We start from the raw sequence: 21,409 nt of genomic DNA on the forward strand, positions 1-21,409 counted from the left end.
ATACATCTCATTTGTGTGGAAAATGGTTTTCATATTTAACAAATAGTAAAGTAATATGCATACAATACTGTTTTAGAACAAAATGATCATTTATTTGCAATAAATATTTGATTGGCACACTTATCTTACAAATAAAGACATACTTTGGGTTGTGTAAAAGTTTTCTTGGTTGAAAACTTTGGTCATGAATGGATGAAGTTTAAAGAACCTCTGCTTTTCACTGCAAAGAAAGCCTCCTGTTCTGTGAGTCACAGAGAAACCTTGACAAGTTCACAATGGTCCTGGCAACCCACAGGCCAAGGGTGGAAGAAAGCATTGGCACTGGGTTCTCAGGGTCCCTAAAGGTCAGAATATGCTACTAGGAAAATGCCTCAGGGAAACAAATACAGCCCCGAACCTCCCTGCCTCAGGTTGTAAGCTATCCTGATAGACCACCAACTCTCATACACTGTTACATATCAGGATTTGCTAGATGTTCTACTCTCCTGCCATCAAATTCCCAAATATACAGGCCCTCCTGGACTTCCCTTTGCAAATTGCTACAGCACAAAATGTACTGGTTGATGTTCTTCCCCCACAGAATAACCTACAAGTACATTTCTTCCAAACATGCACTGCTATGTATAGGCACTGAGGGTCATCCAGTCACCTCTACATTTACCTTTTAGGAACCAGACCTTGCTGAATCAGTTTTCTTTCAAGGCACTGTTGTACATACAATGTCAATTGGCATACACTGCTAGTTATCATGCTATGCCTGACACCCTACCCTGGGCAATATCCATCCCATGAAGAAAGGCTGTCTGACAATGCCTGGATGTCCAGGAAACAGAGGCTGGATAGCTCAGAGACCTAGGGTAGAACCAAAAACAACTGACCCCACCCCCCAAAAAATCAGTGAAATGATTCCTAAATATATTCTGCTATATTAATAGATTGGTCCAGTTATCATTAGAGAGGCTGAATTGTGTAGCTTTTTGGAGAGGATGCAGAGACTCACAGCCAAAGATTATGAAGAGAGACCAACCAAGGAAGTGATCTCTCTCCTTGGAGGTAGGGGAATCCCATGGAAAAGGTGGTGAAGAACTATGAGAGCCAAAGGGGTTGAAGACACCAGGAGAGCATGGCTCCCAAATCAACTAGACAGGGCTGTGGGAAAGGGTGTCGTAGAGACTGAAGCAACAATCTCAGTGCCTGTGAGAATTCGCACCAGGTTCTTTCTATATATGTTATTGTTGTTGGCTTAGAATTTGGAGGAGAGTTAATAACAGTGAGAATAGGGGTATGGTAACACTTTACCCTGATCTTGGGACAATTTTATGTTGTGGGAAATATTAAAAAGAGAGACCAGCTAGTTCCTGCACTATGCCCTGCTATTCTCTGTCCCGGCTGACTGGTTGGCCGATTAGCCATGCTCTCATGGGCAATGGCCAACCTGTTTTTATCTCCTGGAGACTCTGAATCAGAGCTCCAAAATCTTTCCACCCAGCTGGCTAAGTTCCCATTGGTCAGTCGCTACCACGCCAGCCCCATGCTTCAAAACCCCCACGGCCTTTGTGGTGCACATAGGGCAAACCTATGCTTTTCTTTTGCACCATATGCAAACCTATGCACTGTACTTTTCTCTCTTGAACCCAGATGAGCCACCATGTGAAGGAAAACACCACAAAAACTTAGTTCAGAAACAACGGAAACTCAATCACTGGGCGCAATAACTAAAATCCTGATTTTGTAAGCCTTATTAAATCTAAGCCCTCCAGTGGCAAATTCTGACGGATTCACCACTGAAACCAGGAGATGCTAGTGGCTACGACTTGTCCTCTCACTATCCCTATCCCAAAAGACTCACTCTCCTGCTTCCTCTCTTTCCTTATCCAACCCGGAAGTCCTGCCCACTCATCCAAGGACTGGCTCCTTTATTCATTAGGGGATGATTCATAAGAAGTCACCTGAGTACTTGACTCATTCCTTCCTGGAGAGCTGAATTATCATCAAAATACAAGCTATCCACAACAATTTTCCACCTACTGAGTTGCCTCTTCCCAGCCTTGATGTGAGGGTTTGTGCCTCTTCTTGTTGAATCTTATTGTGTTATGTTGATAACCCTGGGAGTTGAGCTCTTTCCTGGGAAAAGATGGGGGTTGACCTGGGGAGGGGAGAGAGGAGCTGAGAGAGATCTGAAAGGAGTAGGGGGAGAGGACACTGTGGTCAGGATGTATTGTATAATAGAAAAATAAATTTAAAAATTTTTAAACTAAAATGAATAAGTTAATATAATATGAATAAAAAGAAATAAGATAGTTTCAATACTACAGTAACATTGTTCGAGGGGACATTCAAATGAGAAGTTCTCATATTTCAGACTTAAACTATACTAAAAATTAAAAGGGACATACCAGATATGTACAAAATATTCTATCAACAAGTACAAAGTATACATTTGTCTAAATAGCCTATGTAATCTCTAAAAGATGTCATATTCTAGGCCACAGTAAAGTCTTAAAAATTAGGAAGAAATTAAAGTAATTTCATGTATCAGACCAGAAAACAGTAGAATAAAATCAGACTCATTACCAGGAGAAATTACACAAGTTCTTAGAGAATGATCATGTTATACTCTTGAATGACTAATGCTTTGTTGAAAAATCTCAGGGACACAAATTTAAAATTCTAGAATCAAAGGAAAGTAAAAGCACAGTTTATCAGAACCTTTAGGATATAGTTAAGATAGTTCCAAGAGGAAAATTTGTAGCAATGGCATTAAAACAAAAAATAAAACAAAACAACAGCCAACAACAACAAAACAAAAAAACAAACAAAAAAAAAAAAACCCAAAAATATGCCGGGGCCTAGCAAACACAGAAGTGGATGCTCACAGTCAGCTATTGGATGGATCACAGGGCCCCCAATGGAGGAGCTAGAGAAAGTACCCAAGGAGCTAAAGGGACCTGCAACCCTATAGGTGGAACAACATTATGAACTAACCAGTACCCTCAGAGCTCGTGTCTCTAGCTGCATATGTATCAAAAGATGGCTGAGTTGGCCATCACTGGAGAGGCCCAATGGACATGCAAACTTTATATGCCCCAGTACAGGGGAACGCCAGGGCCAAAAAGTGGGAGTGGGTGGGTAGGGGAGTGGGGGGGAGGGTATGGGGGACTTTTGGGATAGCATTGGAAATGTAAATGAGGAAAATACCTAATAAAAATATTAAAACAAAAACAAAAACAAACCAGCACAATCTCAAACAAATAACCTAATGATGCATCCTGAGGTCTTCAAAAAACAAAGAAAGCTGCCACCCCCCTACAAGGAGTATATGGCAAGAAATAATACAGACTGGAGCAGAAACAAATGTAAGAGAGACTAAATGAATAATATTAAAAATATGTTAACAAGGGTTAGTTCTTTGAAAAATAAATAGGATTGAAAATACCCTACCCCAGAAAAGCACCGGGGCAGCTAGGGCACAGGGTCGGCTGACACTCGCCAGCTACCCACAACACCCGCCACAGGATCTTAAGACTTCTGGTGAGTGGAACACAGCTTCTGCTCCAATCCAATTGCGCGCGGGACCTGAGACTGCATTAGTTAGGGAAGCAGAAACCGGCCTGAGTAGGGCCACAGGCCTCATCCGGCCGGATCAGCGCCGGGGTAGCTAGAGCGCAGGGTTGGCTGACACCCACCAGCTACCCACGACCCCCGCCACAGGATTTTGGGACTGCTGGTGAGTGGAACACAGCTTCTGCTCCAGTCCAATCACGCGGGACCTGAGACTGCTCTGGTTGGGGAGAGAGAAATACGGCCTACATAGGGCCACAAGCCTCTTCCGGTCAGAAAAGCACCGGGGCAGCTAGGGCGCAGGGTCGGCTGACACTTGCCAGCTACCCACAACACCCGACACAGGATCTTAAGACTTCTGGTGAGTGGAACACAGCTTCTGCTCCAATCCAATTGCTCACGGGACCTGAGACTGCATTAGTTAGGGAAGCAGAAACCGGCCTGAGTAGGGCCACAGGCCTCATCCGGCCGGATCAGCACAGGGGTAGCTTGAGCGCAGGGTCGCCTGACACCCGCCAGCTACCCACAACCCCCGCCACAGGATTTTGAGGCTGCTGGTGAGTGGAACACAGCTTCTGCTCCAGTCCAATCACGCGGGACCTGAGACTGCTTTGGTTGGGGAGGCAGAAATCCGGCCTACGTAGGGCAACAAGCCTCTTCCGGTCAGAAAAGCACCGGGGTAGCTAGGGCGCAGGGTCGGCTGACATTCGCCAGCTACCCACAACACCTGCCACAGGATCTTAAGACTTCTAGTAAGTGGAACACAGCTTCTGCTCCAATCCAATTGCACGCGGGACCAGAGACTGCATTAGTTAGGGAAGCAGAAAACCGGCCTGAGTAGGACCACAGGCCTCTTCCGACTAGACCAGCACCGGGGTACCGCCAGCTGCCCACGACCCACGCCGCAGGATTTTGAGACTGCTGGTGAGTGGAACACAGCTTCTGCTCCAATCTTTAAACAGTGACAACGATAACAACTAACCCCAGAGATTACCAGATGGCGAAAGGTAAACGTAATAATCTTACTAACAGAAACCAAGACCACTCACCATCATCAGAACCCAGCACCCCCACTTCGCCCAGTCCAGGGCACCCCAACACACCGGAAAAGCTAGACACGGATCTAAAAGCATATCTCATGATGATGGTAGAGGACATCAAGAAGGACTTTAATAACTCACTTAAAGAATTACAGGAGAACATGGCTAAAGAGTTACAAGTCCTTAAAGAAAAACAGGATAACACAATCAAACAGGTAGAAGTCCTTAAAGAAAAACAGGATAACACAATCAAACAGGTAGAAGTCCTTAAAGAAAAACAGGAAAACACATTCAAACAGATGACGGAAATGAACAAAACCATACTGGACCTAAAAAGGGAAGTAGACACAATAAAGAAAACCCAAAATGAGGCAACACTGGAGATAGAAACCCTAGGAAAGAAATCTGGAACCATAGATACGAGCATCAGCAACAGAATACAAGAGATGGAAGAGAGAATCTCAGGTGCAGAAGATTCCATAGAGAACATCGGCACAACAATCAAGGAAAATGTAAAATGCAAAAATATCCTAACTCAAAACATCCAAGAAATACAGGACACAATGAGAAGACCAAACCTACGGATAATAGGAGTGGATGAGAATGAAGATTTTCAACTCAAAGGACCAGCAAACATCTTCAACAAAATTATAGAAGAAAACTTCCCAAATCTAAAGAAAGAGATGCCCATGAACATACAAGAAGCCTACAGAATTCCAAATCGACTGGACCAGAAAAGAAATACCTCCCGACACATAATAATCAGAACAACAAATGCTCTAAATAAAGATAGAATACTAAAAGCAGTAAGAGAAAAAGGCCAAGTAACATATAAAGGCAAGCCTATCAGAATTACACCAGATTTTTCACCAGAGACTATGAAAGCCAGAAGATCCTGGACGGATGTTATACAGACACTAAAAGAACACAAATTCCAGCCCAGGCTACTATACCCAGCCAAACTCTCAATTAACATAGATGGAGAAACCAAAGTATTCCACGACAAAACCAAATTCACACATTATCTCTCCACGAATCCAGCCCTTCAAAGGATAATAACAGTAAAAAACCAATACAAGGACAGGAACCACGCCCTAGAAACAACAAGAAGGTAATCCCTCAACAAACCTAAAAGAAGACAGCCACAAGAACGGAATGCCAACTTTAACAACAAAAATAACAGGAAACAACAATTACTTTTCCTTAATATCTCTTAATATCAATGGACTCAACTCCCCGATAAAAAGACATAGACTAACAAACTGGCTACACAAACAAGACCCAATATTTTGCTGCTTACAGGAAACTCATCTCAGAGAAAAAGATAGACAGTACCTCAGAATGAAAGGCTGGAAAACAATTTTCCAAGCAAATGGTATGAAGAAACAAGCTGGAGTAGCCATTCTAATATCTGATAAGATTGACTTCCAACCCAAAGTCATTAAAAAAGACAGAGAGGGACACTTCATACTCATCAAAGGTAAAATCCTCCAAGAGGAAATATCAATCCTGAATATCTATGCTCCAAATACAAAGGCAGCCACATTCATTAAAGAAACTTTAGTAAATCTCAAAGCACACATTGCACCCTCATACAATAATAGTGGGAGACTTCAACACACCACTTTCACCAATGGACAGATCATGGAAACAGAAACTAAACAGGGACACAGAGAAACTAAGAGAAATTATGAATCAAATGGATCTGGCAGATATCTACAGAACATTCTATCCTAAAACAAAAGGATATACCTTCTTCTCAGCACCTCATGGCACCTTCTCCAAAATTGACCACATAATTGGTCACAAAACAGGCCTCAACAGATAGAAAAATATTGAAATTGTCCCATGCATCCTATCAGATCACCATGGACTAAAGCTGATCTTCAATAACAAAATAAATAATAGAAACCCAACCTTCACGTGGAAACTGAACAACACTCTTCTCAATGATACCTTGGTCAAGGAAGGAATAAAGAAAGAAATTAAGGACTTTTTAAAGTTCAATGAAAATGAAGCCACAACATACCCAAACATATGGGACGTAATGAAAGCATTTCTAAGAGGAAAACTCATAGCTCTGAGTGCCTCCAAAAGGAAACTAGAGAGAGCACACATTAGCAGCTTGACAACACACCTAAAAGCATTAGAACAAAAGGAAGCAAATTCACCCAAGAGGAGTAGACGGCAGGAAATAATCAAACTCAGGGGTGAAATCAACCAAGTGGAAACAAGAAAAACTATTCAAAGAATCAACCAATCAAGGAGCTGGTTCTTTGAGAAAATCAACAAGATAGATAAACCCTTAGCCAGACTCACTAGAGGGCACAGGGAAAGCATCCTAATTAACAAAATCAGAAATGAAAAAGGAGACATAACAACAGATCCTGAAGACATCCAAAACACCATCAGATCCTTCTACCAAAGGCTATACTCAACAAAACTGGAGAACCTGGATGAAATGGAGAAGTTCCTAGACAGATACCAGGTACCAAAGTTGAATCAAGATCAGGTTAATGATCTAAACAGCCCTATATCTCCCAAAGAAATAGAAGCAGTCATTAATAGTCTCCCAACTAAAAAAAGCCCAGGACCAGATGGGTTTAGTGCAGAGTTCTATCAGACCTTCAAAGAAGATCTAATCCCAGTTCTTCACAAACTATTCCACAAAATAGAAACAGAAGGTACTCTACCCAACTCATTCTATGAAGCCACAATTACTCTGATACCTAAACCACAAAAAGACCCAACAAAGATAGAAAACTTCAGACCAATATCCCTTATGAATATTGATGCAAAAATCCTCAATAAAGTTCTTGCTAACCGAATCCAAGAACACATCAAAACAATCATCCATCCTGACCAAGTAGGTTTCATCCCAGGGATGCAGGGATGGTTCAATATACGGAAATCCATCAACGTAATCCAGTATATAAACAAACTCAAAGACAAAAACCACATGGTCATCTCGTTAGATGCGGAAAAAGCATTTGACAAGATCCAACACCCAATCATGATAAAAGTCTTGGAAAGATCAGGAATTCAAGGCCCATACCTAAACATGATAAAAGCAATCTACAGCAAACCAGTAGCCAACATCAAAGTAAATGGTGAGAAGCTTGAAGCAATCCCTCTAAAATCAGGGACTAGACAAGGCTGTCCACTTTCTCCATACCTATTCAACATTGTACTTGAAGTCCTAGCCAGAGCAATTCGACAACAAAAGGAGATCAAAGGGATACAAATTGGAAAAGATGAAGTCAAAATATCACTTTTTGCAGATGATATGATAGTATATATAAGTGACCCTAAAAATTCCACCAGAGAACTCCTAAGCCTGATAAACAGCTTCGGTGAAGTAGCTGGATATAAAATTAACTCAAACAAATCAATGGCCTTTCTCTACACAAAGAATAAACAGGCTGAGAAAGAAATTCGGGAAACAACACCCTTCTCAATAGTCACAAATAATATAAAATATCTTGGTGTGACTCTAACTAAGGAAGTGAAAGATCTGTATAATAAAAACTTCAAGTCTCTGAAGAAAGAAATTATAGAAGATCTCAGAAGATGGAAAGATCTCCCATGCTCATGGATTGGCAGGATCAACATTGTAAAAATGGCTATCTTGCCAAAAGCAATCTACAGATTCAATGCAATCCCCATCAAAATTCCAAATCAATTCTTCAACGAATTAGAAAGTGCAATCTGCAAATTCATCTGGAATAACAAAAAACCTAGGATAGCAAAAACTCTTCTCAAGGATAAAAGAACCTCTGGTGGAATCACCATGCTGGACCTAAAGCTCTACTACAGAGCAATTGTGATAAAAACTGCATGGTACTGGTATAGTGACAGACAAATAGACCAATGGAATAGAATTGAAGACCCAGAAATGAACCCACACCCCTACGGTCACTTGATCTTCGACAAGGGAGCTAAAAACATCCAGTGGAAGAAAGACAGCATTTTCAACAAATGGTGCTGGCACAACTGGTTGTTAACATGTAGAAGAATGCGAATCGATCCATTCCTATCTCCTTGTAGTAAGGTCAAGTCTAAGTGGATCAAGGAACTTCACATAAAACCAGAGACACTGAAACTTATAGAGGAGAAAGTGGGGAAAAGCCTTGAAGATATGGGCACAGGGGAAAAATTCCTGAATAGAACAGTAATGGCTTGTGCTGTAAGATCGAGTATTGACAAGTGGGACCTGATGAAACTACAAAGCTTCTGCAAGGCTAAAGACACCATCAATAAGACAAAACAACCACCAACAGATTGGGAAAGGATCTTCACCTATCCTAAATCAGATAAGGGACTAATATCCAATATATATAAAGAACTCAAGAAGGTGGACTCCAGAAAGTCAAATAACCCCATTAAAAAATGGGGCTCAGAACTGAACAAAGAATTCTCACCTGAGGAATACCGAATGGCAGAGAAGCACCTGAAAAAATGTTCAACATCCTTAATCATCAGGGAAATGCAAATCAAAACAACCCTGAGATTCCACCTCACACCAGTCAGAATGGCTAAGATCAAAAATTCAGGTGACAGCAAATGCTGGCGAGGATGTGGAGAAAGAGGAACACTCCTCCATTGTTGGTGGGATTGCAAGCTTGTACAACCACTCTGGAAATCAGTCTGGCGGTTCCTCAGAAAATTGGACATAGTACTACCGGAGGATCCAGCAATACCTCTCCTGGGCATATATCCAGAAGATGTCCCAACCGGTAAAAAGGACACATGCTCCACTATGTTCATAGCAGCCCTATTTATAATAGCCAGAAGCTGGAAAGAACCCAGATGTCCCTCAACAGAGGAATGGATACAGAAATTATGGTACATTTACACAATGGAGTACTACTCAGCTATTAAAAAGAATGAATTTATGAAATTCCTAGCCAAATGGATGGACCTGGAGGGCATCATCTTGAGTGAAGTAACACAATCACAAAAGAACTCACACAATATGTATTCACTGATAAGTGGATATTAGCCCAAAACTTAGGATACCCAAGATATAAGATACAATTTGCTAAACGCATGAAACTCAAGAAGAATGAAGACCAAAGTGTGGACACTGTGCACCTTCTTAGAATTGGGAATAAAACACCCAGGGAAGGAGTTACAGAGACAAAGTTCGTAGCTGTGATGAAAGGATGGACTATTTAGAGACTGCCGTATCCAGGGATCCATCCCATAATCAGCTTCTAAACGCTGACACCATTGCATACACTAGCAAGATTTTGCTGAAAGGACCCAAATATAGCTGTCTCTTGTGAGACGATGCCGGGGCCTAGCAAACACAGGAGTGGATGTTCACAGTCAGCTATTGGATGTATCACAGGGCTCCCAATGGAGAAGCTAGAGAAAGTACCCAAGGAGCTAAAGGGATCTGCAACCCTATTGTTGGAACAACATGATGTACTAACCAGAACCCCGGAGCTCTTGTCTCTAGCTGCATATGTATCGAAAGATGGCCTAGTCGGCCATCACTGGAAAGAGAGGCCCATTGGACTTGCCAACTTTATATGCCCCAATATAGGGGAATGCCAGGGCCAAAAGAATGGGAATGGGTGGGTAGGGAAGTGGGGAGCGCTATGGGGGACTTTTGGGATAGCATTGGAAATGTAATTGAGGAAAATATGTAATAAAAATATTAAAAGTCAAAAAAAAAAAAAAAAAAAGAAAATACCCTACCCAAATTCATCAAAAATACTGAGTCCAGGATAGCAAAATTAGAGATGACAGGAGAGATCCTACAAGATTTTGACAAAATGTAGAGAATTGTTGGAGGATATGTTGAAAATACATATCCTAAAACACTTGAGAATGCAGATAAACAGAAAATTCCACTATGAACCTATCAAAACTAAATTAGGGACCAGGCATGGTGGAGTATCCCTTAATTTCAGTAATAGTGCAGATGCAGAGGAAGCCCAGTCTCTGTGAGTGTGAAGACAGCCTTGTCTATGTAGTGAGTTCCATGCCAATCAGTGCTCCAGAGCTCCATTGTTAAATCCTTTCAAAAAAAAAAAAAAAAAAGAACTTATATAAAGTACTTATATTGTTCGGTGGTTAAGAGTACTTATATTGGCTGCTCTTCGTGAACACCCAGATTCTAGCTCCCCATATCATGCAGCTCACAACTGCTTGTAACTACAGCTGCAAGGGTTCCTATTATCACTTCTAGCCACTGTGGGTTCCCTCACACACAATATATATATACACACACATCATAAAAATAAAATAAAATATTATTTAAAATAAGTAAAGTAAAATATTAAGGGCTGAGAAAATATAAACAACTTAAACATATCCACTTACCTTCAAAGCAACTTGTGTTCATTGCAAGAATATAAGATTGGTTCAACTAGCATAAACCAAAAGCTGTAACACCTGATATGAATATGATTATGGGTAAAAATCGCATGATCTTCTGTATAGGTGCAAATGGGACATTTGACAAAATACAACCTGCTTTCAATGATAAACGTCCTAACAAATTATAAATTGACAAAACATACTTGAATGTAATGAAGACTTTACATGACAGACCTAAGTCAAACATTATAACAAACATGGCAAAAGTGAGAGTATATTCTTTAAAATCTGCAATGACACAAGGTTGTCAGCTCTCTACTCTTTTATCCACTTACAGCTTGAACTCTTAGATCAATAAGAAAAAGAAATAAAACATATAAAAATGTGAAGCCAAATTGCTTGTATGCATGGTTGTATTTTTAAAAGTCTCTACACACGACAACAGAAAATTTCAGAATTAACAAACACCATCAGGGAAGAAGAACACTAATCTTAAAAACATAAGTACATTAATCCCAGAACTCAGTAGGCAGAGGCAGGCAGATTTCTGAGTTTGAGGCCAGCCTGGTCAACAAAGTGAGTTCCAGGACAGCCAGGGCTATACAGAGAAACCCTGTCTCGAAAAACCAAAAAAAAAAAAAAAAAAAAAAAAAAAAAAAAAAAAAAAAGGAAATGGGAAGGTTATTCCATTCACTAAAGCAGAAAATTTAAGTTCCTAGTAAAACAACCTAACAAAGGAAGTGAAAGACCTTTGTGAAGAAAACATTAAAAACTATCAAAGAAATGCACTAGACAATTGAATTTGCCTTCATTTAATCTTTTAAAAATTCAACATTACAGCAAGTAATATCCAGGACCAATACATTATTAATAATACACTTTATGAAACTAAAAAATATTGTAAAATAATACTGGAACATCGATAGTTAAAGCAAGCAAAACGGAAAGGATATGGCAGGAGACAAATAATCCCTGACCTAAAATTGTACTTTGGATCCATAGTGACAGAGATAGCAAGAAATAACCAAGAATCTAATATGAAACAGCAGGACATAGTACATGACCTAAAACAAAAACAAAAAACAAAAAACCAAACAACCAACCAACCTTCCAAACAAACAAAAACAACAACAAAACCTGAACGGTTTAGAAACCTGATTGTTGACACAAGAATCACAACCATACACTGGAAACAGGAGTAGCAATAAATGGTGCTGGTACAGCAAGACATCACTCCCAGAGGAATAAAATAGATCCATATCTTTCACCCTGCAGGAAATCAGTTCAAAACAGATGAAAGACTTGGATTTAAAACTAGAAACTATAAGGTTGCTAGAGGAAGAGAACGGGAAAACATTTCACACAAAAGCATTGAAGGAACTCTCTGACAAGAACTTCAATGGCAGGGTCCATCTGGGGACACAGCTAGCAGAGGTGAGCTGTGATCTGTCTCCTGACCTCCATCATCTGGCCCACAACTCTCTCTGCCTTCCCAGGGTGGCCTGTGGGGATATTCCATGAACATCAAGGTTAGACCCCTCCCCCAAGAAATTCTCTGCCTGCTGGATCTACCTGGGACACTGCCAGCAGAGATGAATAGCTTGCCTTTCCCTAAGATTCACTGTTAGGTTCGTGGCTCTGTCTGTTGACATCAGAAACATCCTGCCAATAGCAAGGACAACCAGAGGGTTAACAGACAGTATAAGAAAACAATCAACAAGAGCCTGGAAAATATGTCATCACCAGAGCCAAGCTCTCTTGCTTTTAGCAAATCCTTAATATCTTAATACAGCCAAAGGACAAAATGATGATCTTAAATCCAAACTTATAAAGATTATAGAGGCCTTTAAAAAGAAAAGGAATACATTCCTTAAAGAAATACAAGAAAACACAATCAAACAGGTGAAGGAAATTAATAAAACTGCTCCATGACTGAAAATAGAAATAAAAGCAATAAAGAAAACACAAACTGGAGATTGAAAATGGAAATAAAAGCAATAAAGAAAATACAATCAGAACACACCCCTCTGCTCTGAGGAAAAGTAACATGTGGGCGGGCAGTGAGGCAGCCTCTGGGGTCTTGCAGGCCTCCTGAGCTTGGGGCCCCATCCGGAGGGAGGCTGCGCACTGTGTGCTAGGTGTGGCTAGGGAGAGTCCTTAGTCACTCGGAGGCCAACTTTCACCACTACTCAAGTTCTTGCACCATACTGGGTACTCCATGTTTCCCTATCCTCTAAAGAGTTTGGGTTGAGACTGGACCATGCTGTGGGAGGATCTGCAGAAATACTACTAGCGCAGACACATTTCCAGTTGTCTAAGGTGGCCAGAACATTACTCAAGTGCACCTTACCCGTACTCCAGTGGCAGGCATTTCTCATTGAACTGTAGACCACCTTTTCTGTTTGAGTCTAGAACATAGTTTCAGTACTATAATTGTAGACCTGACCAACTGAGCCTTGATCCATCTCTCTTGTTATATCACAAATGCTGACAGAGATGAGCCCTCATCTAAATGAAGAAAACGCCAAAGAACAATAAAAAGGAACTGGGAGTATTTATGTAGCCATAATAAAAAGAATACAAAGGACCTAGAAGACAGAAATGTTGACTCCACCTATGAGGACCATGAAGATAAGTTTGACTTCTTGGTGATATAACATCCTCTCGCAGGGTTTACTGGAGGATAACTTGCACCTCTACAGACATTGTTACTCTGGAGTTTTCGCTTCCCCAATATTTTGAAAGAAATCATACATTTTGATGCAGATGTGCTTTGTCTGTTGGAAGTTCAAGATCATTATGGGACAGAGATCAGGCCAATTCTGGAATCACTGGGTTATCACTGTGAATATAAGATGAAAACAGGAAGGAAGCCGGATGGCTGTGCACCTGCTTCAAACATTTCAAGTTCTCGCTCTTATCTGTGAACCCAGTAGAGTTCTGCCACTGTAATATTCCTCTGCTGGACAGAGAACAACATTGGATTAGTTTTACTCTTGCATCCCAAGGTCCCACCTGCTGCCTCTCCATCCATCTGGATAGCTAACACACATCTGCTGTATACTCCTCAGTGTGGTGATATTAAGCTGATCCAGCCGGTGATGCTGCTAGCAGAGATTGCCAATGTGACCCATTACAAAGATGGCAGCTCCTGTCCCATTGTCATGTGTGGTGACTTTAATTCTGTTCCTGGTTCTCCACTCTATAGCTTCATAAAGGAAGGGAAATTAAATTATGAAGGTCTTGCAATTGGAAAGGTATCTGACCAGGAACAGTCTTCACAGGGACAAAGAATTTTATCTATTCCAATTTGGACCTCAAACCTAGGCATCTCTGAGAACTCTGATTATGAAGCATAACAGGTTCCCAAAGTAAAAAAGACAGTGATCTGACTCAAGCACAGCAGTAGAAAGGGGAGGTCCCAGTGTCAACTGACAAAGTCGCATCTACAGCACGGTTTCAGCTTTTCATCTGGCTATTCCCATTATGTTCCTGACACTGAAGTTCCCGAAGTGCCATAACTGTCGATTATATTTTCTACTCTGCAAAAAAGGACACTGCTTGGGGTCTAGGAGCTGAAGTTGCTTTGGTTGGTAGCTTGAAACTTCTAGCTAGACTGTCACTTTTAGCAGAACAAGACTTGTGGACTGTGGATGGCCTTCCCAATGAGCACAACTCCTCAGATCACCTGCCTTTGCTGACCAAGTTCAGACTTGAGCTCTGACTACTCCTTATTCACAGGACTTCTTGTCTATATTCTTTTCTTTTCAAAGGATGTAAAAATTTTAAGTATTTGCATGCTGTTCATTTTTGTGATGTGGGGTTCTGAATTTCTGTTATATGCTCGAAACAGATTGGAAGAAACAAATTTACAACTGTTTTGTTGTCTGTTTGTTTGTTTGTTTTTGAGACAGGGTTTCTCTGTATAGCCCTGGCTGTCCTGGAACTCACTTTGTAGACCAGGCTGACCTCGAACTCAGAAATCTGCCTGCCTCTGCCTCCCAAGTGCTAGGATTAAAGGCATGTACCACCACGCCCGGCTACAACTGCTTTTTTTTTTTTTTAAATGAAATATTTTCCTGATAACTGATGTCTAAAGAACTTTGTTGTAAATGACTTCTAAGTCCTGGTAAAGTTGACAGCATTTTTAAAATGTAGCTCACCTCCTTGGCCCTTAAGATAGGAAGTCAGTGCTTTTTAGTACATCCGGTGGTCCTGCCCGGACCTGTAAAGCCTTTTCTGGAGACCTAGTTTCATTGGGAGAAGCCTGTGCTGGTTCTTAGAAATCACTGGGTCACTCCTCCACAGGGTCCAAGCTTCTGAAGAGGCTTGACAATGTGTGTGCTGTAGAGAACATTGGCCCATGTCACTGCCACCCTAAGCTACACAGTGTGCCTACATTTTGTACTGGAAATAGTTGAGAGTGTTGATCACTCTCATACGAGTAAAGCTCCTAGGGAGATATTGTGGTATATACCTATAATCTTATTAGCATTTGGAAGGTGGTGGCAAGAGGATTAGCCATTTAAAACCAGTTTTAGCAACATTTTGTTTGAGGCCAGCCTGATCTACATGAAACCCTGTCTTAAGAACAACAAGAACAAAAAAGGCAAAGTCATTTTATGTATGTTCACTCCTGTCCTAGACAACGGTTGCCTTAAGGAAAGCAGATGACCCAGGTGCATCCACGAACATCCTTAATCCCAGCATCTGGGAGTCAGAGGCAGGAGGATCGATATGTGTCCCAGGCTGACTAGGGCTACAGGCAAGGCCCTGTGTCTCAAAGACCAACAAAAGGCAGCAGACCTCAGTGTCTCCTGCACTTACCTTTCTGTTTAATGATGGTAAAAGGCCCTTTGGTCAGGATCAACATTTTGTTGAGCCACTTTTGTATAAATTTATTAGAGAAGTGGTCTTTGGAAGGAAACAGGAGCTCTACAGCTGTTTGTCATTCGCCTCCAACATGCAGCAGTCATCTTGGGGAGGTGTTGCTTAGACCCTGGAGCCTCACTACCTGTTGGCTGCAGTGTCGAGCTTCCTGGTACCATGGTGCAGCAGGGTGCCATGGTGCTTACACTGTTCTGTGCAGCCTCACAGCAGCCTGACCAGCCAGTAGCTTGCCCTGTACAAGTGTCAAATAATAGAATTCTAAATGTAAATAGAAATTTCTCTACTTTTTAAAATAGTAGACTCAGATTGCAGACATTTCTAAGTCACTACTGTGCAGTAATAAGTGTTTTCTGCAGTGAGTTTTATTATAAAATGTTTTAAATTAGATGATAAATCTTTGCAATTAAAAAAAAAAGATTGATGCATCCTCACTTGGGCCTTACTTCTTGTTAAACCTCATATGGTCTGTGAGTTGTATCATGGGTATTTTTAACTTTTTGGCTAATATCCACTTATAAGTGAGTATATACCATGCATGTCCTTTTGGATCTGGGTTACCTGGCTCCGGGTGATATTTTCTAGTTCCATTCATTTGCCTGCAAAATTCATGATGTTTTCATTTTTAATAGCAGCATAGTATTCCATTGTATAAATAAACCACTAGATAGATACCATGTGCCAAAGTTAAATCAAGAACAGGTAAACTATCTAAACAGTCCCATAACCCCTAAGGAAACAGAAGCAGTCATTAAAAACCTCCCAACCAACAAAAATCCCAGAGCCAGATGGTTTTAGGGCAGACTTACAAAGAAGAGCTAATACCAATATCCCTCAAACTATACCATAAAATATTTTCAACAAATATAGAAGAAAATTTCACCAACCTAAAGAAAGATATGCTTATAAACATCCAAGAAGCTTACAGAACACTGAATAGATTGGACCAGGAAAGAAAATTCTACCACCACACAATAATCAAAACACTAAATGTACACTACAACAAAAAAGGATATTAAAAAGCTACAAGGAGAAATGACCAAATAACATACAAAGGCAGACTCATCAGAATTGCATTCAACAGAGACTCTAAAAGTCAAAAGGTCCTTAGCAGATGTCTTACAGACTCTAAGAAACCACAGACATCAGTCCAGGCTACTATACCCAGTAAATTTACAATTACCATAGATGGAGAAAACAAGATATTCCATTACTAAAGCAAATTAAAGAATATCTATCCATAAATGTTGCGCCCACCTCGGCGGGCAAGGAAGACACAACATGGTTGGATTCTTCTCAACAGCCTTTATTGCAGGAACGCCTTGTTGCTGCTACGGGGACCCTGGGTACCCAGGGAGGTCTGTTTATATACTCTCAGCCCCCATCCACTCACAGCAGGCCACACCACCTCACCAGGCACACAGCTTCAGCCAATCAGGGTGGCAGGGGCATGTCTCCACCAAATATGGACTTGTTTACACTGCCAGCATCATGGTGCACCTGCGCAGCTCTCACGATGGTCGTGGCTTATTTTTAGGTGTATGAGGAAGTCAGGTGCAAGTCATAAGACTTCGCTGCAGTCCTGGGCGCCATCTTGGGACTGCCCAGGACTGCTGCCACACCCGCTCCTCACACATAAATCCAGCCCTACAAAAGATACTAGAAGGAAAACTCTAACGCAAAGAAGGGAGGTACACACAAGAAAACACAGGAAATACATAACCCCACAACAGAAAATCAAAGGAACACACCACCACCACCATCAAAATAAAAGGAATTAACAGATGCTGGTTATTAATATCTCTCAACATCAATGGACTCGCCCCCCCCCCCAAAAAAAAATACCCAGGCTAACGGAATGGAAGTGAAAACGGGATTCATCACTCTGGTACATACCAAAAACACACCTCAGTATCAAACATATGCATGGCCAAAGGTTCTCCAAGCAAATGGACCAAAGAATCAAGCTGGAGTAGCAACTCTAATATCTAATGAAATATAATTTCAACCAAAAATAATCAAATGAGAAGGGGAAGGACACTTCATAGTCATCAAAGGAAAAATCCATAAAGGTGACTTATCAATTCTGAACATCTATTCCCCAAATGCAAGGGCACCCACATTCATAAAAGAAACATTAAGAAAGCTTAAATCACACATCAAACTCTACATGTTAATAGTGGGAGACTTCAACATCCAACTCTCACCAGTGGACAGGTCACCAAGACAGAAACTAAACAGAGAAATAATGAAATTAATCAAGAGGACCTAACAGATATATATCGAATATTTCACCCAAGTACAAAAGAATATACCTTCTTCTCAGCACCTCAAGGAACCTTCTCCAAAATTGGCCATATAAAGCAAGGCAAACTTCAACAGATAATATGAAATTGAAATAACCCCTTGCATCTTATCAAACCACCATGGATTAAAGCTGAAACTCTACAACAGAAATGGCAGAAAACCTATAAACTAATGGAAACTGAATAGCTCTCTACTGAATGACCACTGGGTCAGGAAAGACATGAAAAAATTAAAGACTTTCTAGAAATCAATGAAAATGAAGGCACAACATACATAAACTTTTGGCACACAATGAAAACAGTGCTAAAAGAAAAGTTCACAGCACTAAGTGCTTTCACAAAGAAATTGGAGAGATATCCTGCTAAGCCCACCTGAAAGCTATAGAACAAAAGAAGCAAATACACCCAAAAGGGGTAGACAGTAGAAAATAGTCAAACTCGAGGCTGAAATCAATACATGAGAAAAAAAAAGAGAACAATATGAAGAACCAATGAAACCAAGAGCTGGTTCTTTGAGAAAATCAGCAAGATAGACAAACAGCCAACTTACTAAAAGGCGGAAAGATAGTACCCAAAGCTAAAAAATCAGAGTAGAGGGACAAAACACCAGACACTAAGAAAATCTAAGGAACCATTAGGTCTGACTTCAAAAGTCTGTATGTGCACAACCTCTTCCAGTTTCTGAGGCCTCTTATCTCCTTCTGGAGCTCGCAGTGGCTCCCAGACCCGAAGGGGCAGGGGAGTCAGCAACAGCTGCGAAGAATGTCACTCTCCATGTGCTGCTCGGGCTCCCTGCTCATTCTGCAGCTCTTTGCTTGGGCTTTGACTTCCATCTGCAGCACTTTACCTGAATAGCCTCCCAGGACTTGCTTCTGACGCACCCAGGCCCAGATGAGGTGGCAAGCAGAGGCTACCAAGAGAAAGCACCAAGTGTCCAATGATTCTCCACGAGCAAAACGGAGGAATAAAATATCTTCTCTTTTAGCCAAGAAAGCCAGCGATAAAGAAACTCAGAGAACATTTAAATGGAGTGCACACAAAATGTTTTCTCCAAAGTATTTGGAAGACAAGAGGAGAAGCCATGCATCAAGACTTCGTCATTGTTTAAAAACAATCCTGAATCCCAGAACTCCACAGAACTGTAGTGAAGCAGGCTCAAGAGCAAGTGTTCTCTCCAGAAACTTTCCAGGAGCTGGACCTCCACCCACATCTAATTTCCACAATAAATACAGTCTTAATAATGTCCAGTATGACCAATGTTCAGAAGTAGAGTATCCCAGTGCTGTTGGAAGGCAGAGATGCCCTTGTGTGGTCCCAGACAGGCTCAGGGAAAACTCTTGCCTATTGCATCCCTGTAGTCCAGTCTCTTCAAGCATTGACAGAGAAAATACAGCGCAGTGATGGACCCTATGTTTTGGTCCTAGTGTCCACCAAAGAGTTGGACACTGTTTTGAACGCAAAGGTTTTACACTGCTCAGACGCTACTTAAGCCATTCACCTGGATTGTTTCTTGGCATGTTGATGGGCTGAGAGAAGAGGAAATCAGAAAAAAAAGCTAGACTCCACAAAGGCATAAATATCCGTATCTCAACTCCTGGCCGTCTAGTGGATCATACAAAATCCACAAAGAACCTTCACTTTAACCGAATACAGTGGCTGATTGTGGATGAAGCAGACAGGATCTTGGATTTGGTTTTTGAAAAGGACATCACAGTGGTTCTGAATGCTGTAAATGTTGGGTGCCAGAAACAGCAGAATGGCCTCCTGTCAGTGACACTCACAGAAGGTGTAACATGGCTAGCTGATATCAGCTTGCACAATCCAGTCAGTTAGCTCTGCCCTGGACAAAAGCTGGGACCAGCCCAACCCTAAGGAAGTTAGAACCCATCTAGGCAGCTTTGCCATACCAGAGAGCCTCGACCAGCATGTGGTGTTGGTTCCCCGCAAGCTGTGCCTTGTCTGCCTCGCAGCCGTCATCCTGCAAAAGTACAAGTTTGAGAAGAACCAGATGATTGTCTTTTTCTCCAGTTGTGACCTGGTGGAGTTCCACTACAGCCTCTTCCTTCACACCCTGCTTTGTCACTCAGGGACTGCTACTTCTGAGCATCTGCCTCCTGTCCACTGAAATTCCTTCGGCTATATGGCAACATGGAGCAGGAGGAAAGGACATCCGTGTTTCATGAGTTCTCCCATTCTGGAACTGGAGTCTTACTCTGCACAAGGGTTGCATCTTGAGGCTTGGATCTCCCACAAGTCACCTGGATGGTTCAGTAGAGTGCTCTGCCTTCACCTGCAGAGAACATTCACTGCATTGGAAGAACTGCCCGGATTGGCTGTCATGGGAGCAGCCTCCTCATTTTGGCTCCTTCAGAGGCAGAATATGTCAACTCATTGGCTTCTCACAAAATCAATGTTTCTGAAATTAAGATGAAAGATATTTTGTTTGTCCCGGCAAAGGATAATTGTTTTAAAAGGAGACAAAGGGGAGCTCAGAAATTCCATGCCATTGGCCCCCAAGAAATCTGAGAACGAACCACAGTATTGCAGATAGTGTTTAAAGATTATGTGCACTCCAGTCAGAAGATGGTCTCCTGGGCAAAGAAAGCCCTGCAGCCCTTCATCTGAGCCTATGCCATCTACCCCAAGGAGCTGAAGTCCATCTTCCATATCTGATCCCTATACCTTGGATATGTGGCTAAGAGTTTCAGACTAAGAAATGCTCCTAGCAACCTCAGTGTCTCTGCTGTGAAGAAGGCAAGCTTTAAAAGGCCTGACCTTCAGAAGAAGACACAGAGGAAGAACCACCTTGTGCCTGCTGAAGTACTGCACTGGGAACACTCAAGTGGACTGGAGGACAGTGGCACAAAGGGCAGAAAGCAAGGCAAACAGCAGGGCCTTCAGGTGGCACCCAGCAAACCTGTGCCATGGAGAGAATGCAGCTGCTTCTATATCCTGAAGGCTCATCACTGGCCAGCAAGCTTCTTTTGGTATTTTAGTCTCTACCGGACTGGGTCAGGGTGGATCCAACATGATCTCATTGCTTTAGATTGATATTCTGTTCTTATCATCAAAGCTTCTGAAAAATAACTGGCACCTCTCCCTGAATACAGACTCAAGAGTACAGATCCTCACCTGCTGCAGGAGGAGCCCTGTACAAACCCAATTAGGCAGGAGCTGGTGCTAGACAGTCACCCAACTTTGACCAAGCCTCTTGTGAGATTGCTCATGGACAGCAAGCATCCTGTGTATCAGGCTGGATGAGTATAACTCCTGCCAAGCTTGGCA

General features: G+C 41.7%; 2 pseudogenes; both read left to right on the plus strand.

The window, feature by feature from the left end:
• Positions 1–13,149: 13,149 nt before the first annotated feature.
• Positions 13,150–14,655, plus strand: LOC110285181 (RNA 2',3'-cyclic phosphatase ANGEL2 pseudogene; annotated as a pseudogene).
• Positions 14,656–19,015: 4,360 nt separating this feature from the next.
• On the plus strand, positions 19,016–21,175 carry LOC110285100 (ATP-dependent DNA helicase DDX31 pseudogene; annotated as a pseudogene).
• The last annotated feature ends 234 nt before the right edge of the window (positions 21,176–21,409 follow it).

Source organism: Mus caroli, unplaced genomic scaffold, assembly GCF_978045245.1.
Source record: "Mus caroli unplaced genomic scaffold, Mus_caroli_1 scaffold_19, whole genome shotgun sequence".
Lineage (NCBI taxonomy): Eukaryota > Metazoa > Chordata > Mammalia > Rodentia > Muridae > Mus > Mus caroli.